Here is a 24,083-nt window from a genome sequence, read left to right as displayed (position 1 = left end):
TCAGGCAAAGCAATGGTCAGGTCCATGAGATGATCAGTAGCGTGGTCAGGCAAAGCAATGGTCGGGTCCAGGAGATGATCAGTAGCGTGGTCAGGCAAAGCAATGGTCGGGTCCAGGAGATGATCAGTAGCGTGGTCAGGCAAAGCAATGATCGGGTCCAGGAGATGACCAGTAGCGTGGTCAGGCAAAGCAGTGGTCGGGTCCAGGAGATGATCAGTAGCGTGGTCAGGCAAAGCAATGGTCGGGTCCAGGAGATGATCAGTAGCGTGGTCAGGCAAAGCAGTGGTCAGATTCAGGAGAATCAGTCCGTAGGAACAAGCAGAGTAGACACAGGACCCAGGAGCAGGAACGAATACCAGGATCAGGAACAGGAACTCAAATGAAACAGGAACCAGGAACACGAAGGAATCACCAGAGAAAGCAACTAAGTACATGTCCAGCATGGAGACCTGTTGCAAAGGCAAAAAAGCTCTGGCTGGGCCTGGCCTTGTATACCGGGACCCAGTGATGTCATCATCCAGGGCCGCGGGTTGGATTCCCACCGCGGCCCCTTTAAAGGAAGAAGAGATGCGTGCGCGCACCTAGAGAGGGGAGCGGCACGGGACAGTGGTGTCTCCCCACATGCGGGGACACCCGCCGCAGAGCAGAGACGTCCATCGCGGAGTCAGGAGCACAAGGGGCGGCTCGGAGGTGGTGGCTCATGGCTGTGAGAGAAGCGGAGCCAGGCGCTGGGACAGGTGAATGGGGGGTAAGAGGGCCTGGCCGACACACGCAACAACATGTCAGTGACAAGGCCTGCAGCAGAATTCCCAGATTCATAGAAATCTGACAGGAGTTGTGATGTGAATGCCTCTGCCATGGTCCTTGTACTTCTGGGGGAAGTCTACGCTACGCTGCAGCACAGAATTCCCCTCCTGCGCAGAATTTTCATTTTTTTGCATAGAATTTGGAAAAAGGCCTTGCAGGCCACAAGCAGAGCCCATCCTGCTCCCAGCTGAAAATCAGGCAGGCCTGGAAAAGATCAGGGGGGCTGCAAGTGGAGCCCACCCTGCTCATGGCGAAGATCAGCAGGGCTGGCGGTCGCAGGCAGAGCCCCACCTCACTCACAACCAAAGAAGACAAGAGAAGGCCCAACACGAGAGGCAAGAAAGCCTATGAGCCTATATGATAGGGGAAGCGTATGTGTGAAGGTGCGTGTATGTGTATGAGAGAGAGAGAGCCTGTGTGAAGGAGGGTGTGAGGAGAGATTGTGAGGGAGTGTAGAAATTGGGAGCCTGTTTGAATGAGGGTGCATATAAGAGAGGGATTGTGTGTGTATGTGTGTGAGAGAGGGTGCTTGTGTGAGGGTATGTTTGTGTGCAAGAGAGAGCCTGTATGAGGGTGTGTGTATATGCATGACAGAGTGAGCCTGTGTGATAGGGTGTGTGTGTGTATGTAAGAGAGAGAGAGAGAGACTGTGTGAGGGTGTGTGTATATGCATGACAGAGTGAGCCTGTGTGATAGGGTGTGTGTGTGTATGTAAGAGAGAGAGAGCCTGTGTGAGGGTTTGTGTATATGCATGACAGCGTGAGCCTGTGTGATAGGGTGTGTGTGTGTGTAAGAGAGAGAGCCTATGTGAGGGTATGTGTATATGCATGACAGAGTGAGTCTGTGTGATAGGGTGTGTGTGTGTGTGTGTAAGAGAGAGAGGAAGCTTGGGTGAGGGTGTGTGTGTGTGTGTAAGAGAGAGAGGAAGCTTGGGTGAGTGTGTGTGTGTGTGTGTGTGTGTGTGTAAGAGAGAGAGGAAGCTTGGGTGAGGGTGTGTGTGTGTGTGTGTGTGTGTGTGTGTAAGAGAGAGAGGAAGCTTGGGTGAGGGTGTGTGTGTGTGTGTGTGTAAGAGAGAGAGAGCCTGTGTGAGGGTGTGTGTATATGCATGACAGAGTGAGTCTGTGTGATAGGGTGTGTGTGTGTGTGTAAGAGAGAGAGGAAGCTTGGGTGAGGGTGTGTGTGTGTGTGTGTGTAAGAGAGAGAGGAAGCTTGGGTGAGGGTGTGTGTGTGTGTGTGTGTAAGAGAGGAAGCTTGGGTGAGAGAGTGTGTGTGTGTGTGTAAGAAAGAGAGAGAGAGCCTGTGTGATAGGGTGTGTGTGTGTGTGTAAGAGAGAGAGGAAGCTTGGGTGAGGGTGTGTGGGGGAGGGGGTGCAAGAGAGAGACGGGGTTGTTGAAAGAGGGGTAAAACTCTGGGACTAGAGGGCTGGGGTGGAGATAGAGTGGAAGGCGTTGAGCCTGGAGGGGGAGGGGGGAGATAGTGGAGTACGGAGGAGTTGGGGGTCTGAGAGGGCAGAATGTAAGAGGTCTGGCCAGGGGAGTAGGGAGAGAGGATAGAAGGGACACTCTTACAATGTACTTCTAGGGGAATTCTGCTCAAAATATTTAAAACTCTGCATCTTTGAGTATTAACTTTTCTGTCTTCTAGTTTAAATTAATTACTTAATGAATGTGATGTATATTGTGGTTTTAACCAATGCAAAGTAATGTTTGTGTGCAGAATTCTCCCAGGAGTACCGCATCTCATTTCATGTAGGCCAGCTTCTCTGGGATTGGAAGTGCTGGCCTCTGTGATGCTGTGACCATTCCCCTGAGCCATCCAGTCCCCATAGGCTGAATGATAAACAGTGAAAAAGAGGGTTTGCTGTAGATAGCTTTCTACTTTTCTGCCAGGTAAAAAGTTTGAAAATGTCCAAATCGCTGCCATAGGACGTCCTGGGGGAGCTGTGTGGCTGCAGCAGCGCTCTGGCCAGACGGGAATAAATCTATTCATATCAAAGGACGCTAAGTGCATCTGTGTCTGAGTGAAGCATGTCTGCTGCTGGAGAGGACACCATCAGTGCAGAGTCTAGGGTGATTCCTTCCCTGCGTGCTGCAAATATCTTTTCCTTCAGGCTGTGCTGAATATATTTTTCTTCTCTAAATTACCTGACAAGCGTCTTCTTTTATGACAGTTTTTGTTCAGTAAAACCTAAATATTTACCTCTAAGCAACCTTCAGGGACCAAAGTGAATTTGTGGGAATGAAGTCCATGGTGTAATTGTCAGCGCGCTCCCATTTTGGATAATAGATGCCCTGTGTTTCTCTGTACACCTGTAGTACCGTCAGGGCCCCTGCAGCTCTCATAAATATTCCAGGCTTAATCCGGTGCCTGCATCAGCTATGCAGCCCAGCACTGCACCTAGCACTGCCGAGCTGATAGCTCTGACCTTCTCAATTACTTTATCACAATATTTCATTGTTAAGAGGCATTTGCAAGGTAACAAACCCAGCCTTGTCAGCCCTGATACACAAGGTCAAGGATTCAGAGGAGGCCTTTGCGGTCTGACATGATTTTCTGGGAATTGGGGCTATCCACCCCCACCCACCCCTACACACACACACACACACACACAAATAAATAAATAAAACTGCAAAGACCGTTTCTAAGCAGCGACAAGTCCAAAGGCAAGAGGAATACAGTGAGATTCTGAGAAGCGACTTCTGTCGAGTATTGCACGGAGGAGGTATCAGATGCTTTGAACGCTGAAGGTTTTTATGCAGAGAACGTGCAATAACCAGCCATGGCTCCCAGCCTAGACATTTACTTACGGGCCATTACAGTAAAAACGCAGGAGTGCGCGCGATACAGTATCTTAATTTATTTAAATTAGGCCTGGTGGTAAAAAGAGGTGCTAGGGACACTAGCGCGTCCCTAGCGCCTCCTTTTGGACAGGAGCGGCGGCTGTCAGACGGGTTTGACAGCCGACGCTCAATTTTGCCGGCCGCTCAATTTTTCGACCCAACAGCCGCGGGCCCATTTTAAATTTTTATTTTTTTTTATTTTTTACTTTTTTCAACTTTCAGGACCTCTGACTTAATATCGCCATGATATTAAGTCGGACGGTGCACAGAAAAGCAGTTTTTACTGCTTTTCTGCGCACTTTCCCGGTGAATGGAGAAATTGACGCCTGCCTTTGGGCAGGCGCTAATTTCTGAAAGCAAAATGTGTGGCTTGGCTGCACATTTTAAATACTGAATCACGCGGGAATACCTAATAGGGCCATCGACATGCATGTGCATGTTGCGGGCGCTATTAGGTTCGGGGGGGGGGGGGGGGGGGGGGGTGGTTGGACGCGCGTTTTGGAGCAGTGACTTTCCAGAAGGCGGCAAAGCTTTTCCTTTCTTTTACCATTGTTGTTGGTGGTACTTGAGCATCAATTTCTTAATCCATGTGAGGTGATGGAATTCAATTTGACAGTCACTAGGAGGGAAAAGGGGTTTTACTTTCACAATATGTAGTGTTACTGTACACGTCATACTCAGTACTCACACACACACCACCATTCCCACATATACCAGTGTGGATACTGGAAAAAAGGGGAAAAAAAAGTCTCACACACAGGCAGAGACTGCACAGTGCACACAGTTGGCACACACCGTCATACCGTTTTCTAACTGCTGCACTGCCAAAGTACTATTTTCCAGAGATGACATGGTTTATGGTAAAAGAGCGTATACACACACTGTATTCAGTGGGACAGTCGGAGACTTCGTTTCCCTATACAAAAAACTCACAGAGAGGCAAAAACTGAAGCTAGGCTTACACCACTGTTTTATCTCATCAGTGCAGTGGTCATTGAGACAGAGTCACTGCCACTGTGATTAGAAACACAGAAATGACAGCAGAAGAAGACCAAACGGCCCATCCAGTCTGCCCAGCAAGTTTTACACTTTTTTTTTTCTCATACTTATCTGTTACTCTTGGCTCTTAGTAACCTTTTCGTTCTATTTTCCTTCCACCCCCATCATTAATGTAGAGAGCAGTGTTGGAACTGCATATAAGTGAAATATCTAGCTTAATTAGTTAGGGGTAGTAACCGCCGAAATAAGCAACCTACACCCATGCTTATTTGTTTACCCAAACTATGTAATTCAGTCCTTGTTGGTTGTTGTTTGTATATAGATCCACTTTTCTTCATTCCCCCTGCCGTTGAAGCAGAGAGCTATGCTGGATATTGCATTGAAAGTGAAGTATCAGTCTTTCTCCCCTGCTGTTAAAGCACAGAGCTATGCTGGATATGCATGAAGTATCAGTCTTGCTCCCCTGCCGTTGAAGCAGAGAGCTGTGCTGGAAATGCGTGAAGTATCAGTCTTTCTCCCTTGCTGTAGAAGCAGAGAGCTATGCTGGATATGCATTGAAAGTGAAGTATCAGGCTTATTTGGTTTGGGGGAGTAACCGCCGTAACAAGCAAGCTACTTCCCGCTTTTTTGTGAATGATTCTTAAAATAAATCTCTCTCTGCATAGTTCTCTATCTGCAATGCAATGGAAAGCAAAACTGCACTGCACAGCACACAGAGATCTGAGACCCTTCCTTCTGCTTGTTCAGTGATAAAGCATTTTGTAACTATGTAACGCTGAATACAAGAAGATGTTTTACACACGGTAACACACTGTGTGAAAAGAGGAAACAGCAGAGCCAGAGCCCACTTCACTTTTAAGTTCTCTTAGCTTCCTTTCTTAAATGTTTTTCAAATTTTTCTTTGGCTTGGAGACGGCATCAGAAACACACAACCTTCTTCTGTACTTTCCAGCACAGACGTGAAGTAAAATGGTACCTGGCAAACTTTCTTTCAGTTTCAAGTTAAAAAAATAAGGGGGGGGGGGGGGGGGGGGCACCACTGTGAATCCATGCAGATGCCAGCTAGCTTAGGCTGGTTGAAGAAAAAAATGCTTGACCTTGATTGGTCCTGCCTCTTTACTTCTTCCTTATCCCATCCTAGCCCTAGCTCCTGTCGTCTAGGTTCACTGTGATGACATCACTAGCTACTGGCCTGCTCGGAAAAGCAAAAAAGAAACCTGCAGTTTTGCAGACTTCAATAGTATCTGAACCATTTTAGTTATTTATATTCTGCTTCTGGACACTTTCAAAGTGGGTTACATTCAGGTACTATCAATATTTCCCTATTCATAGAGGGTTTAAGATTATAAGCCTATAAATCTGTAATTGCGATAATAGAAGGCAAGATGACTTATCCAAGATCACAAAGAGTGGCAGTGGGATTTCAAACCCTAATCTCCCTGGTTTACAACCCTCTGCTTTAAATACTAGGCTGACTCCTCCACTCCTTATAGTAAGAGTACTGACCATTCATTTGTGTTTTTAAAATGTGCCGTCCTTCATTTCAGATTGCGTATTTGTTTTATTTTTTTGTTTGAAATCTTTTTTATTGAGGAATGACAAAAGAACAAAACAGTGCACATAGCAACAACACAACAGTATGTCTGAAAATAAGACTAGCACCGAATAAACAATAAGAGAGTATCCGAAATAACAATAACCCTCTTCCGACCCCCCAGTCCCCTGTAGGCCCCCTAGTTACCCCCCCCCCCACCCCACGACACCAGCATCAAACTAACTGCTACCACATATGGGATTGAAGTCCACCTCCAGTCCAAGTCAGAGGGGCAGAAAGCAAGAACAAGCTTCAGAAATATGATCATAAGTCTGTAGTATGAGAGGAAACGGTTGGTACGTCCGCCGTCCGGGAGGCGGGTAGTGGTTGAGTAAATGGGTCCCATAGAGCTGCAAATCGAAGCTGTTGTTTGCGGGACGTCGTCACTAGTGATTTCTTTTCCAGTAGATACAAAGTAAGCATAGCCTCAGTCCATTCACGGATAGTAGGCGCAGAATCAGATAGCCAATGACGTAGGATGAGGCGTAAGGCAAGCAGTCGACTTTTATGAAGCAGAAGGGAAGACATGCTAAGAGTAGATCCTTTTCCACTCTTGATGCCCAGCAAACAAAACTGGGCAGTCCATTCATGGTGCAACATGGTCTCACTGGAATAGTGTTGGAAAACCTGGAGCCAAAAAGCCTGAATACATGTACAGTCCCACAGGCAATGTAATAAAGTAGCATTAGGGAAAAAGCATTTAATACAATCACCACAACTAGCTATGCCTGCTAGAAATGCTTTACGAGGCCAAAACACCAGCTTATGGAGAACCTTCCAGTGTGTTTCCCTAAGAGGTATACTAATGGCTGCTTTATGGGTTGCTTGCCCGCTCATTCGTAAGGCTTTCACCGAAATGTCACATGCCAGATCCAAGGACCACACACTGGCACAGGTGCGATGTAAGTGGTAATGAGAGGTATCATGCAAAAATTTATAGTACATAGATAATCTCACCGATTTCAGTGAACTAACATGTAACAGTCTCTGGAAAGGACCGTTGGTCATCCCCCATTTACAACCCGCTATACAGGTCTGGATATAGCTACGAATCTGTAAATAAGTAAGAAAGTCTGAAGGGAGAAAATTAAGGTTTTGGCAGCAGTAATCAAAAGATCGAGGCATGTGGGACTGCAAATCAACAAAAGGTAAAATGTTATCAATACCCCTCTCTTGTATTCTCTGCAACAAACGGTTAGGCATCCCAGCAGGAAGCATCGGGTTATGTAGTAACGGAAGACAATAAGACACCTTCCAATCCAAATGTAGAAATACCCGGATATACTTCCAGCAATTACGCATACCGCTAGCCAGTAAGCTATTAGTGATGTAAAGCGGCAGCATTCCAGCAGGGGAATGCAGTACAAATGTCAAATGATATGGAGAGAAGGCTGCCCTTTCAAGTTGCAGGACCTCAGACTCACCCCCATATCCCAACCATTCTCGCAAGGTAGATAACAAACAGGCAATATTATAAAATCGCAGATTAGCAACTCCCAAGCCACCTGCCGATTTGGGTACCATTAATTTGGGAAAGGACATCCTAGCTCTCCTAGGACTCCAAAAAAAGGTACCCAGGATCCGATGCAGTACCCGTACATCCTTAGGTTTCAAATAAAAGGGAGTCATTTGCAAAACATAAAGCAATTTGGGAAGCAAAATCATATTAACTAAAGCTATGCGGCCTGAAATAGATAAAGGTAAGGATATCCAACTATTGACTTTCTGTTGAAATAATTTAATTAAGGGGGTAATATTGTGAAAATACCAGCTCTGGGGGTTCACATGAATTCGAATCCCAAGGTACTTGATCGTATCCGTTGCCCATAATAACGGAAAATCCGGCCAAAGAGCCCGAAGAGATCCCGTAATATCTAGAGCTTCGGATTTAGTGAGATTCAACTTTAGTCCTGAAAAGGTGCCAAAGGTCTGAATAAGCCTCAAAAGCTCTGGTAGGGAGCGACGAGCATGAGAAATGGTCATCAGCATGTCATCTGCAAAGAGCATCATTTTTTGCTCAATGCCCCTGGAAGTAATGCCAGAAATTAAAGGGGATTGCTTAATTTTTTGGGTTAACGGCTCCAATGAAAGAATATACAGAAGGGGAGATAGGGGGCAACCCTGTCTAGTTCCCCTGCCCAACGTAAATAAAGGAGAAGTGGAACCATTTATACAAATAAACGCTTTGGGATCTCCATATAGTATCTTAATGGCTGAAAGGAAGGGTCCATTGAAACCAAAATAGTTCAGGGCATCAAACAAATAGGCCCATGCTACTCTATCGAACGCTTTTTCAGCGTCGAAGCTTACTAGCAGGGGATCGGTGGTGTTATCCCGATGACATGTTTCCAGGGCCACCAGCAAACGTCGAATATTGGCAACCGGCTTTCTACCATAAACGAAACCAGTCTGTTCCTGGGATATGAGATGAGGGAGAATTAACTTTAAACGATTAGCTAAAATTTTTGCATAAATCTTGACATCCTGATTTAGGAGTGAAATTGGGCGATAGGAACCTGGTTGTGCTGGGTCTTTCCCAGGTTTTGGTAGGATAGTAATGGCCGCTACTTTCATCGTGTCCGGCAAAACGGCACTAGTGATCATGTGATTGAAAAGCATAGTTAAGGGTAGGGTCACATTTTCTTTCAGCAACTTATAAAACAAGGACGTCATTCCATCTGGCCCTGGAGATTTGTGTAATTTAAGGTCCGAAATTACATTGGAAATTTCAATAGCAGAAATGGGCCTATTTAATCCCTCACGCTGCAAGTCATTCAATGAGGGAAGTTGCAAGTTCTGAAAAAAAGCCTGTTGATTAGTCTCATGTGGTGGTTCAGAGGCATATAGAGTTTCATAAAACTGTTGGAATACCATCCCTATCTCAGAGGTGGACACAGCCCTGGAGCCATCAGCTTTATTAATATGAGAGATAAATTTAGTCGGATTAGCCGATTTAGAAAGCCGAGCTAAAAGCTTGCCCGGCTTGTCACCATGAAGAAAAAGCTTATGCCGATAGGAAAACATACTCCCAGTGGCTTTACGGTGGAGGAGATCGTTCAACAAAACCTGAGTCTGTTGGAACCTGTCCTTCCACAGGGTGGAGTTCTGTCTGTTCCACTGGGCCTTATAATATTTCAATTTACGTTCCAGATCCAATATTTGAGCACTCTGCTGTTTCTTTTTTCGGATTGTGTATTGAAGGATATCTCCCCTTATGACCGCTTTGGCAGTTTCCCAGTATAAGACTGGCGTGTCTGCATGTTGGCCATTGAACTCCTCATACTGTGACCACCTCTGCTCTAAATATTTCCCAAATTCAGTATCAGTAGCTAGCCACTCCGGCATCCGCCATTGAAACAATGAAGGAAGCCTAGCTGCCTCCCCAATGACACAAGAAACAGGACAGTGATCGGAGATGACCAGGGCACCAATATCTGCCCGCTCTACTTCTGTAAAAAGAGATTCAGAGATTAATATATAATCGATTCTGGATTTAGCTGGGTGAGCCCTAGCATAATGAGAGTAGTCTCTCTCCAACGGGTGTAACACCCTCCAGACATCAATAAGTTGCAGGGCATGACAAAGGAAGGCAATACCTTTCCCCTTTCCCAATGAAGGAGTACGAACTGTAGAACATTTGTCCAGAACATTATCAGCTAGGCAGTTAAAGTCTCCAGCCAAAATGACTGAATCAGTTCCCACCGCCGAAATCTGGGACACCAATTTGGAAAAGAAGGAGTGGGAATAATGGTTAGGGCCATATATGGAGGCCAGCACAATAGGTTTACCATACAGTTGGCCCTTAATAATAATGCTCCTGCCTTCGGTATCAGACCACTGAGAGTGCACTTGAAAAGGAGTGGAACCTTGAATCAAAATAGCCACACCATTACGTTTACTGGTGCCAGAGGAAAAGAAAACCTGTGAGTACCCCTTTTTGTTTTTCAGCTTAAGATGTTCCTTGTCACGCATATGTGTTTCTTGGAGAAACACAATGTCCCCTTTGGATCTGCGACAATGAGCCAGAACCTTCTCCCGCTTGCTAGGAGTCCCCAACCCCGCCACATTCCAACTCATGTAATTAACTTTAGGAATCATGGTAATTAACAATAACAAGAATCATGACCAGTACAAGCAAGGCATACAATACAGACTTTGATACAGGCAGAACCCTTCGGTTCACCCCCAATCCAACAAGATGCCCAATACCTCCAATGATAAGATTGTTACATGCTAGGTGTCGTCCCCCCCCCCTCCCCACCCCTCACCCCCATCACACAACCCCAAACCCCATACATCCATTCTTCTAACAAATCTCTCAATAACGAGAGCTGGAGCCAAATTCTGTGGTCAGGAGCTAGTCCCCAGTAGATCAGTACAAAAAATGTAACATCAAGTGCCCGGTAGAAAAGCACCGAGGAGCACCAAGTAAAGTACAAGAAGCTAAAGATGTAGATCTGAACACGTCGAGATCCCTTATTACTGCAAACACCTTCCGCAGTAGCTGCGAACGCTCAGAGTAGGCCCCTCAGCCATCCGCCGCATTTTCAAATGTTTGCTGCATATATTTCAGGGCTTCAGGAGCCGAATCAAAAGCCTGCGATTGCCCCTCATGCCACACGCGCAACTTAGCAGGAAATTGGAGTGCGAATCGCACCTGTTTATTGGCGAGCTGGGAACACACTGATCCAAATTCCTTCCTTTTGGCCGCCACTCGGGCAGAAAAATCCTGAAAGATACGAACCTGCTCATTTTTATATTTAAGAGCCGGGACCTTCCGGGAGGCACTCCAAATCCGTTGCCGGTCCGCATAATCAAGAATACGAGCAATAACCACACGAGCCCGCTGGTTTGGCCCCGCACGATTTCCCAGTCGATGTGCGCGCTCGATTTTTAAGGCGCCAAGTTGCTCCGGAATGCCCAAGGCCGATGGCAGCCATTGAAACAATTGCTCACTAAGTTCATTGTCCGGGATGGATTCAGGTAGGCCAACGAAACGCAAGTTGTTGCGCCGTGATCTATTCTCCAGATCGTCGATACGATCATCTTGCGCTTGAATCAGTTTTTCCATTTTGCGAAGTTTGCCCTCATTCGCTAAGGCCTCATCTTCTGCCGCTGAGACTCGGAGTTCCAAGGCATCAATCCGCGGAGGAAGCTCTGCAAACGCCGCTTGCATCGAGGTGAGCTGTTCCGAGATCTTGTCCAGCTTGTCCGACACCGCTGATGTGACCGCATTAGTTAAGGCATTAAGCGTCGCTGCATCGACCGTGCCCGCAGCAGTTTTGTCACCACCAGTCGCCATTTTGTCTTCTCCAGGCTTAGGTTTTTCCTTGTCCTTTTTCGCTATTTTAGCAGGCATGGCGACCGGGGATCTATTCATATAGCGGTCGATATTCATAGGCAGTGCTCACAGGTGAACTTTGGAAGCGGTACAGGCGCGGATGTTAGAGAAAAATAATAGATTCTGGGGCTAGCTCCTGGAGCCGGGGTAGACACGTCTATCCCAGATCACCACATCACGTGACTCCGCGTATTTGTTTTAAATGAAGGCACATCCCTAGAAACGGACAAGGACCAGAGATAGGAGAAGAAGGTGGGGAGAGGGGAATTATAGCTGATGATCTCAGAGGGAAGCAAACAGTATAGCAAGCCACTAGAGAGTGCAAGCGGTACATACATAGAAAAAAAAAAATATGTTCGGCAGAAAAAAAACAAGATTCCTCTTGTACAAATCTTTGATGAGATTTCATCTGGAGAATTGGATCTAAGTTCTGGGAGGCACATCCCCAGAAGAACACAGCTAAAGCTGAGACTAAAGGACCTAATATATATAGACCGGAAGAGTTGGAAGGGATATAATACAAACATTCAAATGACTCCAGAATTTAAATACTGTATCAGAGGCAAGTATAATCTTCGGTAGAAAAAAAAAAGGGGGGGGGGCTCGTGATCTGAGAGGCTGGAGTAAAAATAAGGAAGTATTTTCTCTCAGATCGTCCCCGTGCCACGGAGATTTCTATGCAGCCTTGACCTTGGATCAGTTCTGACAGGGCTGGAGCGGTTATTTTTATAATCTCTGTCAAACAATGAAATATTGAGACAAAGTAATCGAGCAGGTGAAGGGGGTGGGGGGGGGGGGGAGGAGAAACAGCATTAAAAAATAAAAAAGCACAGGACAAGCGCCGGAAGGCCAGAGAGAGAGAGAGAGATAAAGTGCTGTTTGAGATAACCACAGTGGATGGGGGAATGCGAATGGGCCTGACAGCTTCTATTGCCTGCCGTTTCCATGGCTAGCACTGATAAATCTTTCCACGCAGCACCACTAATGGGCTATTATTTTTAATGACACGTTCCAGATTTCCTGCTAAGGCAAACCCTGAAGAAGAAAAAAAAAATGGCAGTTGAAATCTTGTCGTGGCAATCAATGATAGGAGTCGGGGGTGCTACATCAGATGGCGTTATTTCTGCAAATCTGCACCACTCCTGTCCGCGTGCTAAACGGAGGGCCTGGTACGAGAGGTCCGTCAGGTGGTGAGGGTCTTCTCCTTCCGGTTTACAGGAAAGCCCAACGTGCAGAGCGAGTGGCCCGCTCCGGTGGGGGATATGCATAGCTGATACGCAGTCAGTTCTGCATAGGATCTGGCAGCGGGCAGCGCAGGTGGAGGCCGGGCCCCGTGAAATAGCAGAGCCCGTCTGCCTGTGGGGCACCTTCTTGCAGCTCAGCCTTTACAAAGGAACGAGAAGCCGGGAATTCGCTGATGCATTGCCGGAGTTTTTAGCTTGTCAGCCCGACCCGGGCATCTATCACACTCAAGACGAGGGAGCAAGGCTGCTGTCTGAGCGGCGGGCACCATGGGAAAACAGGTCATTTCGTGAGGGAAGGAGGATCTGCGTCCACTGCATGCTGGGAAATCTCATGTGAGGCTTTTTGTTCATCTTCTGATTTGGTCAAGTATTCCATAACACAATGTTAACCATTAAAGCTGGCTCGAGTTCATTGCTGAAGAATAGGATGAAGCAGAAGGGGGGATTGGGGGAGGGTTTTTCAGGGCCGCACTGTTCCTGTGACATTTGGATAGATCATCATAAGGAACTCAGTGGCACAGAACCAATTAAATCAAACGGCTCCGCCGGCTGACACACCCCTGCCTCTAATTCCTGCTCCAGGCTGTCAGAGGCAGTAGAATGGTAGCTGGACCCTTCCACTGTGGGCAATATATGATATATATATATATATATATATATATATATATATATATATATAATATCAACTAAACAAAAAATGAACACTAATATAAAACCATTTTCAAGAGTAAAAAAAGAAAAATATTTATTATTTTCCTCAGCAACAGAAGCTTCAAGGTAAAAATTAACAATAAAGAATCGCCCATCATAAAATCTTCGCTAGGTGTAGCTCAAGGATCATCCTTATCACCTATCCTTTTCAATATTTACCTCCTCCCCCTCTGCCAGCTGCTAACGAACCTAAACCTAATACATTACCTCTACGCAGATGACGTGCAGATTCTGATTCCTATAACAGAATCTATCACAAAAACACTCACTTTCTGGAACAACTGCCAACAATCCATCACCAGCCTCCTCACCAGTTTGAACCTGGTCCTTAATGCCGCCAGGACTGAACTCCTCCTTATCTCTTCCAACCAAGATAATTCCCCCCACAGACCCACCCCAACATTCAGGTCACACATGTAAGAGACCTCGGTATTATCCTCGATAACCGTCTAAACCTAAAGAAAGCTATCAACAACACAACCAAAGATTGTTTCTATAAACTTCAGGTTTTAAAAAGACTCAAACCCCTATTGTACCTCCACGTCTTCAGGACAGTCCTACAAACCATGCTCTTTGCCAAAATAGATTATTGCAACGCTCTCTTCCTCGGACTCCCCATCTCCACCACCAAACCTCTACAGATGCTTCAGAATGCCGCAGCAAGAATCTTGACCAACACCAACCGCGGAGAACACATCTCACCCATCCTCCGGAACCTACACTGGCTGCCAGTAAACTACAGAATCCTACACAAATCCCTCACCATAATACACAAAACGGTCCACAATCATCTACAGCTCGACCTTGAAATCCCTTTCAGACTCCACACCTCTACCAGACCAATTAGAGAAGCATACAAAGGAACTCTGCAAACCCCCCCCCCCCCCAAACCAAAGCCGCACGTCTCACTATCACGAAAGACCGGGCAATCTCGATAGCAGGCCCTACAATCTGGAACAACATCCCCACAGATCTTAGATTGGAACCATGCCATCTAACATTCAGAAAACATCTTGACATGGCTTTTCCGCCAAGCCTTCCCGCAACCCTCCGAAACACACTAACGGTCCTTAGTCACAATTCACGAACTCTGGAACTAGGAACCTCTAAGCCAGGGGTGGGCAGTTCCGGTCCTCGAGGGCCACAAACCAGTCTGGGTTTCAGGATATCCCTAATGAATATGCATGAGAGAGATTTGCATGCACGCTGCCTCAGTTGTATGCAAATCTATGTCATGCATATTCATTAGGGATATCCTAAAACCTCGACAGGTTTGTGGCCCTCGAGGACTGGAATTGCCCACCCCTGCTCTAAGCAGCCAATATGTACAAACTACTAATTTGTAATCTTATTTTGTTCTTGGTTATTTGCCTCCTTCTACTCTTTTTTCCAGCTACCTATGCTTCCAAGTTTATCCACCTTATTGATTGTAACTTTGCTCCTTGTGTTAAATGATTGTTTATTGTTAAAGTTCTTACCCCGTTCTATGTAAACCGATTTGATATGGTTATTACCATGAAGGTCGGTATAGAAAAGTGTTAAATAAATAAATAAATAAATAAATAAATAAAATTATTGTTTACATACTAATAGAAAAAATATTTTATTATGCTTAATCCATATCACAATAGAAAGTTATGGAAAAAAATAAAAGTGTCTTTGTCATAAATCTTCAAGCCATTAATGAAGAATTTTTTTATATAGATAAATTCAATGTCCTGGAATGATGTTCCAATCCACTGTTAAAGATGAACGTATTGACAGCTACTAATGTGCACGCTGTTGTCTCCTTAATGTCCTTTAAATAAATTGCTTCTCTCTGCTGTGAATCCAGCTAGCGCTAAAATGCCAGGGTAAGCTTTGTTTGTAATCCTCTCCTATACACACACAAACACACAACACACACACACAACCACACACAACACACATACAACACACACACACACCACACACACACCACATACACTCACACCACACATACACACACCACACATACACACACAACACAACACACACAACACACACACACACCACACCCACACACAATACACACACACACACACACACATACAATATAAACCATATTAGGGGCTCTGGGTGATCATTGTGTTGGGCCTGCACGTGTATCAATGCATTGACCTCACCCAGAACAAATGGAGAAGCTGCAGGCAGCAAGGAAGGAACGCTAACATCCGCATCGAGGGGCCAGTGAGTGCAGCGGTGGCACTGGCAGAGGAAAGGCGGGTGGAGTTTTCCAGGTCCTACCGACACATGAGGGAAAGGAGAGATAGTGTAGGCAGGAGAGCTGGTGGGGGTTCCCACATCCCACCCAACCGCTGGAAAATGGCCTCTTAGCCAGAGGTGGGAGGGAACGAGGAGGGGGAGAGGAGTGAGAAGGGAGGGCCAGAGTAGGCATGGGAGATGGAAAGGGACAGTAGAATGAAGGGGAGGGGAGAATCAAGGAGGCAGAAGGGAGAGGGGGACTGGAGGGGGAAAAGAGGGACAGTGAGGGGGGGAGGCAGGCCGGAAGGGGGGAGCAATGGGAGTGTGAGAGAGCTGGAGGGAAGGGGGGGGTGGAAAAGTGAGGGGGATAGCAATGAGAGAGTGAGGGGAGGGAATACCAATGAGAAAGCAGGGGACAGTGGGGGAGGGGGATGGAGAAAGGGAGCAGTGAGAATTAAGGGGGAGGGGGCTGGAGAGGGGAGAAGTAGGAGAGTGAAGAGGTCTGGAGGAGTGGAGCAGTTGGAGAGTGAGTGAGAGGAGAGCTTGAAGGGGAGAGCAGGGATCAGCATGGGGGAGGAAGGAAGGGGCTAGAAAGAAAGCAGTGGGAAAATGATGGGGAGAGGGACTGGAAGGGCAGAGCAGTGAGAGGGTAAGCGGGAGCAGGGGAGAGTGAGGGGAAGACAGGAGAGCAGGAGGGAAGAGTGAGGTGGAGAGGGAGTGAGGAGGAAAAATGCACAGCTCCCCCCAAATCCCCTAACAGACACCCACACGAACCACCCCACCATTGCCCCTCTCCCCGCTCACCACCCCCACACTGTACCACAGACACCCACCCTCTCTCCCCCTCACAACTCCACTCTCCCTCACAACTCCACTCTCCCTCTCCTCTGTGCACACACACCCTGCGCACGTCCTTTCCTTCCTGCTACGAATTAATGTCTTCCCCATCCCATGTGCAACATTAGGTTAACAAGTAACTGAAAACTTAATATCATATCCGGATGCAGTTACTAATCAGAATAAATTATGGGCAATCACAACTGGATAAGTAGTGATATTCAAACTTAGCCGGATAAGTTAGAGCCGCTCAATAGTAGGAGGGAAATTAGCTACATAAGGCCTATCCACCAGCTAACTAACGATTTCCTCAGGGATATTCAGCAGCAGAGTAGGATAATTTACTTAAACATTCATCTTTGAATATCTGACCCTGATTTATGCTTTATTTCAAGATAGACGAACAGTGCATACTTTTAGTATTAGTTTAATTTAGTCACAGGCTACTTCAGAAGGTTTGCTATAAGCTTGTGCAGAATAGAAAGGTGAGGGTCATCTGGGACCCACGGATCACAGAAGATGATCTCCCAATCATCATCAGCTGCTTCATCACTCATCTGCTCTGCAAAGACGTTTGTCTAAATCAGTGGTCCCCCAACCCTGTTCCTGGGGGCACACCAGCCAGTCGGGTTTTCAGGATATCCACCATGAATGTGCATGAGAGAAAATTTGCATGTTGTGGAGGCAGTACATGCAAATTTCCTCTCATGCACATTCATGGTGGATATCCTGAAAACCCGACTGGCTGGTGGGCCCCCAGGAACAGGGCTGGGGGACCACTGGTCTGAATGACTCAACCATCACTTGAGATTAAATTGAGAATTTATGCAAATATTCATTCTGGCCAGAATTTAGAAGTGAATTTCAAAACCCAATATTTTAGTTTTCTTGAGGCAAACTAAATTGGAATATCAAACTGAGTTAGCAGTTTTCTGTTATAATTTACAAAAAGCTAGTTTTCTGTATTTTTCAATGCTAATAAATTTGTCTTTTACTATAATGCCATGTGTTTCTGTTTTGTATGGAGTATGACATTTTAAATGTGTTATGTAAATGTGTACACACTGCTTTTGTTTACATTCCTTGCAATAGTAAATGCATAGTGCATTTATTTTATTTTATGTATGTTTTTGTTTTCAGTGCCAGCCTCCACTCTCCATCCCTGGGAGAACCTTTGGTTGTGTAGGCGTTTTAGACACGCCCATTCTGAATCGGACAGCTAAAAGGTGGAGCTACTTATGTGGCCCCACCCATAGGTGAGAGTTTACATAATTAATGCCCCAAACAATTTTAGAGGTTTAGAGGTCTATATTCAGATACAGTCTGGGTAGCAAAATTAGCCGGATACATTTATCCAGCTAACTTTGGAGCATATTCAATAGTGTAAGCATTCTATTAAATATAGCCGGATATCTTAATTAGTTAGGAGGCTAACTATAGGTGGCTAACTTTAGGACAACTTATTGACTCAACCAGCCTTAGCCGGCTAAGTCATCCAGCTAACTGAATATCAGAGATAGCCAGCTAACTCAACTTCTCCCAGTTACGTCACTGGACTGCCCCTAACTTATTTCACTAACTTCTAGCCACGTAACTCATTAGCTTGCTAGAATTTAGCTGGATAAAGGCTGAATATATACCGTACTATAGCCAGGTAAGCCATTTAGATGGCTAACTATTACATTATCCATCTAAATGGCTTTTGAATCTGGACCTCTACATTTACTGCAATTTACGAACAGATGCAGGTTTTATAGATCTGTGCATATACGCACTGTCCAGTGTAAGCACAGTGGCTGCCAGAATGGGTGCTTAGTTGCAGAAGCCTAATTGTTGGCTCAGTGTGCTGCGGCAGTCAAAAAAGCAAACAGTATGTTGGGAATTATTAGAAAGGGAATGGTGAATAAAATGGAAAATGTCATAATGCCTCTGTATCGCTCCATGGTGAGACCGCACCTTGAATACTGTGTACAATTCTGGTCGCCGCATCTCAAAAAAGATATCATTGCAATGGAGAATAGAGATGTGAATCGTGTGCCCGATCGTCTTAACGATCGGGTTCGGCTGGAGGGAGAAAAAAAATCTGATCGCTGGAGATGTGAATCGGAATCGGTTCCGATTCACATCATTAATTTTTTTTTAGTGAGGCCCGACCATTTAAAATTGACCCCTTACCTTCCCCCACCCCCCCCGAACCCCCCCAAAACTTCTTACGAGTACCTGGTGGTCCAGTGGGGGTGCGGGGACCGATCTCCTGCTCTCGGGCCATCGGCGCCATTTTGACTGCCACTCAAAAATGGCGCTGATGGCCCGTTTAAAAAAAAACCCCACCCGACCCTTTAAAGATGACCCCTTAGCTTCTCCCATCCTCCCAATCCCCCCAAAACATTTTTAAATTACCTGGTGCTCTAGTGGTGGTCCCGGGAGCGATCTCCCGTTCTCCGGCTGTCGGCTGCCACTCATAAAGATGGTGCCGATGGCCCTTTGCCCTTACCATGTGACAGGGTATCTGTGCCATTGGCTGGCCCCTGTCATATGGTAGGAGCACTGGCTGGCCGGCGCCATCTTTAAAGATGGCCGCCACTATCTTTATGATTGGCAGCCGACGGCCCGAGAACGGGAGATCACTCCCGGGACCACCACTAGAGCACCAGGTAATTTAAAAATGTTTTGGGGGGATCGGGAGGGTGGGAGAAGCTAAGGGGTCATCTTTAAAGGGTCGGGTGGGTTTTTTTTTAATCAGGCCATCGGCGCCATTTTTGAGTGGCAGCCAAAATGGCGCCGATGGCCCGAGAGCGGGAGATCGGTCCCCGCCCCCCCACTAGACCACCAGGTACTTGTAAAACGTTTTGGAGGGGGTTCGGGGGGGGTGGGGGAAGGTAAGGGATTAGTTTTATAGGGTCGGGATGGGTTTAGGGGTTGTTTTGGTGTGCCAGTTTTCCCGCCCTCACCCCAAATAACTCCCGTTAGTGGACACTAATGGGAGTAACGATTTTTCATGAAAAATCATGAAAATTTCTATTGTATCTCGCACTGTACCGATTTTTGACAATTTAAAAAATATCGGACGATTGTTTTAAATTGTCAAAAAACGATTCACATCCCTAATGGAGAAGGTACAGAGAAGGGCAACCAAAATGATAAAGGGGATGGAACAGCTTCCCTATGAGGAAAGACTAAAGAGGTTAGGACTTTTCAGCTTGGAGAAGAGACGGCTGAGGGGGGATATGATAGAGGTGTTTAAGATCATGAGAGGTCTTGAACGAGTAGATGTGACTTGGTTATTTACACTTTCAGATAATAGAAGGACTAGGGGGCATTCCATGAAGTTAGCATGGGGCACATTTAAAACTAATCGGAGAAAGTTCTTTTTCACTCAATGCACAATTAAACTTTGGAATTTGTTGCCAGAGGATGTGGTTAGTGCAGTTAGTATAGCTGAGTTTAAAAAAGGATTGGATAAGTTCTTGGAGGAGAAGTCCATTACCTGCTATTTAAGTTGACTTAGATAATAACCACCGCTATTACTAGCAATGGTTACATGGAATAGACTTAGTTTTTGGGTACTTGCCAGGTTCTTATGGCCTGGATTGGCCACTGTTGGAAACAGGATGCTGGGCTTGATGAACCCTTGGTCTGACCCAGTATGGCATTTTCTTATGTCAGCCCCCTCTCTATTGTGACCATTTTCTATTTTTACCAAATTTTCATTTAATTTATATGCATGAATATTGACTATGCGTTTGCTTTGTTAACCGTTGTGATAGTGCTCCCCAACGACGGTAAAAACAAATCAATCAATCAATCAATAAATTCCTATCCCCCCACCTCAACCCCAAAGGCACAGTCCCCTAATTTCCTGAGGCAGCTCAGGGGAATATCCTGTGGCAAAAATGTAAAAATTCTGAAGCAAATTGGCAAACATTTCCATTTTTTATATTACATTACACAGAGTAGTTTTAAACTATTATTATTAGTATCATTTATTTTCTAATTTATTGGCTGAAGAAAAGTACAGGGAGGAGACCTCAGGAATGGGGAGGAGGATCAGGAACGGAGGGAGGAAAAAGGGGAGGGAGTGTGAAAAGAGGACTAGGGATGGGGCGGATGAGGGATGGAGAAGATTAGGAATCTGGGATAGGGAAGAGGAGGATGTCCTTAGACTGAGGAAGGGGAGGGGGCACTAGGAAGGGTTGGGGGAGTGGGTCACAGGATCTGGGGAGAAGGGAGAGGTAGAAAGGAAGGTTCCTGGATCTGGGGGATAAAGTCCAAGATTAAGGTGGGGAAGATTTGAATTGCAGTGTGAGGGGAGGAGAGGAAGGAGGAATCCCTGCTATCCTCTGGTCCTGCTCCTCCTTGCATCCCCCTCTCTTACATCCTACGTCCACATCCACACACACACACATACACACACACACACAGAGGAACACTGTTCCCTACCCTTGTCCCTCTCTCTCTCACACACAGGCATATGCCCCCCAGGCAACCCCCCCTTGCATCTCCCAGTCTCTCTTCCCACCCTCCAATGATCTCTACTCAGCCCCTCTTACATTTCCCCAAAATGATCCTTCTTTGATCCGACTGCCGCAGGCTCTCCTGTTCCCTGCATGCTGCCTGGATCAGGAAAGGAGTTGGATCAGGAAAGAGAGGGCTGTTCTCTGCTGAGTGAGATTCAGCTGAATAGGGATAGGCAGCCAGAAAAGATTTGTTTTCTTTTTCAGTTTGTTTCACTTTTAAAATTCGTTTCATATGTTTTGTTTTTTGTTAAATTTTCATTTTTATTTAATGTGCACTGGTTCAAAATAGTGCACACTAATTGTTTTAATTCACACTAAAAAAACAAAAACAAATTAAATAAATGCACATCCCTTCAGCTGCTCCCCAGATTTTGCCATTCTGGGCACAGGCCTAGTGAGCCCTATTGACAAATCCAGTGCTGGGTGCGGGTCGGTCTGGGTTCTGCTTGTGTGACTGAGATAAGGGATTCTGTTAGGGATCTCTAGCAGTCTGGCTGGTGTACTGGTATTCTAGGGCCTGTAGGAATATTTGCATCGCTGCCCTTTGTCAGGAAGGATTGCTGCTAATTGAGGCCTGGGAGTTAGCGCTGTTATGGTGTGGCAGGTTTGCTACCTAGGTTCTGTGTCATTTTTGCAGGATTTTGTAGTTACTTCAAAAAGTGTCTTGGAGAGGAATCTGTTTGTATTGTGGCTACTGAGGTGACAGAATGTGAAGTATATATGTATATATATATGTAAAGTGAGTTGTCTGTTGCTGAGGGAATTTCTGTGGATGCAGGCACCGTGTTACTTAATTGTAGGTGGAGGAGGTCCTGTTCAGATTCTGCCCCCTTCCTGTATAGCTTTCAGACTTTACTCCCATATCTGTACGGAAGATTTGATTGCATAATTTTAATAACAGTTTTACTGGGTGTTTGAAACTGGCTGGGAAGGGATTTCATTGCACAGATGGCCCTTGGGACGTTCTCTTATTGTGTCTTTCATAGCCAATTTAAACAGAGAGGGAGGTGAAGGTGGGCGTGATGTGTAGAAATGTCACTTGGGCTTGCCTCCTTCCGTTCACAGCTTTCAGAGAAACACAGAAACGTAGGTATGTGTGTAGAGGTTTGCACAAAAACTATTTTCGGGTGCACTTTCATGCACATAAGTAAAACGGGCATTCCAGGGAGGGGAGCTGAGGCAGGGAAAGGATATCCATGCTTACTTCTGATTTTCAAAACCATGCGTATAAATCCACAGGCGCCCGCTCTCAAACAGGTGCAACCTCGGAGCGCGTATGGCGCAGGGGGTTTCGCACACATTTTCAAAGCGGATTTCTGTACATAAATCTGCTTTGAGCATTCAATATAAAAGTCCCACGGACTTTAGCCCTATTGCAGGCTGTTTGAAGATGATCTGCCCTATTGTCTGCCTTCCGCGAGCATTAGGCGGTTTGGTGACTGCTATGCTGAATTTGTGGTAGGGCCGTGGCTCTGTCCTCTGTGGGAAGAACTAATGGCGGTCATAGTGCAATCCAACCAACAACGAGGTGCTTGAGTCATGCGGCGTGAAAGGCAGATGTCCAGTCATGCCAGCTCACCTGGGATGGGGGCACCCACGCCCCTGAGGAGGCCCCTGGCACAGCAGGCCAGGAGAGGAGGTGCTGCCATGGCCCACGGCTGTAAGGCAAGAGAGGAGCCGCGTCAGGATGCTTGGAGGCAGCAGCCGCGGGAGGCCTTTTCCCATCCTCCCACAGCAAAAGCAGCGTGGCCCTTGGTGCCTCGGGGAGGGCCAGGGAGGAGACTCCACTGCTGCCGTGGCCCGACCCAGCCGCAGCAGAGCGAGGAGCAGGGCCGCCGGCTGCAGGACCCGTGCCTTTGCCTCCTGCGGCTCTCGGGGGGGGCCCACTGTGAGTGATGCTACTGCGCAGGGCCGGAGTGAGAAGACGAGAAAAGCGGCAGGGAGCATTGGGCAAGCTCCTGCTATTGGAAAAGGCTGCAGGCAGGGCTGGTGATGTCATCACCTTGTGCCCTTAAAGGGGCCATTCCACGGTGGCCCCACAGGGGTAACCCCAAAGGGAAAAAAAAAAAAGAGAAATAAGGAAAAAGGAAAAAATAAAATCAAAGGAAGTGGCAGGGGGGCCTCCGAGCCAGCCCCAACCATGGGATTAAGAATCTCCACCATCCTCGATGTACTACAGCGCATAGGGGACATTGAAAAGCCCTGCCATGCCTGGGGAGTTAAATGGAAGACCTGGAGTGGATTGCCACTACCCCCAGGGCAAATATAATCAAAAGTAAAAGAATGTATGGACCAGCTGGGTGATGGGGTACCCTGCACCAGACCCCCCCATCTTTTGATTCCAAGTGGTTGGACACATTAGTTCAGGCAGGGAAAGTCCCTCTGCCAGAGCTCAAGCTGTTACAAGAATCCATGCCAGGTTTTACCTGCAGGCTCACTATCTCCTGCAGCAAACCCAAAGGCACAAGGGCTCTTGGAGGTGAGATGCCCAGCGCAAGGATACCAGGAGTGTTAAGTAACCAGCACCCCCTAGGATTTTTGGGATAGCACAGCTATTTTAAAGAAAGAATTTAATTAATTAGAGGTGACCGGCACCTGTACCATGGTTCTAAAATGATTGAGAGGCGCAAGGTGAAGTTATGTGAGAGCTTTTAAAAATGCACTACTTTATTTGGGATGTCACCGGAGCAAGGATCTGGTTTGGGGAAAGAAAACGATTTTCACGTATAAACTTGGGCAGAAGACAGGAGGTGCCGGATGACGGTGGAAGTGCTGTTCACCAGCCCTGCCAGACTCCAGAGAATTATTGGTGGAATCAGCCTGCAGCAGAGGGGAGGAATGTCACAGGGATTTGTAACACTTGTGTTACTGTTTGCCTGAAAGATGTGATGAACAAAAGGTGAATTTAATTCAAAGTGACTCCTGCGCCCTGTGCCAAGGTAATGAGACAGGATAATTAATTGTAAAGGA

The 24,083-nt window shown here is 46.4% G+C and overlaps 1 long non-coding RNA gene across 1 annotated transcript in view; it reads right to left on the bottom strand.

Annotated features, from left to right (window-relative positions):
* LOC115078535 overlaps positions 1 to 23,034 on the bottom strand; it is a 59,878-nt gene extending 36,844 nt beyond the window's left edge. The window contains exon 1 of the long non-coding RNA XR_003853122.1: positions 22,693 to 23,034. This is a non-coding gene — a long non-coding RNA (uncharacterized LOC115078535). The remainder of the gene's footprint in view (positions 1 to 22,692) is intronic.
* Positions 23,035 to 24,083: the final 1,049 nt, after the last annotated feature.

The sequence above is a fragment of the Rhinatrema bivittatum genome, chromosome 1 (assembly GCF_901001135.1).
Source record: "Rhinatrema bivittatum chromosome 1, aRhiBiv1.1, whole genome shotgun sequence".
NCBI lineage: Eukaryota > Metazoa > Chordata > Amphibia > Gymnophiona > Rhinatrematidae > Rhinatrema > Rhinatrema bivittatum.
This window is presented reverse-complemented; position numbering and strand designations above follow the sequence as displayed.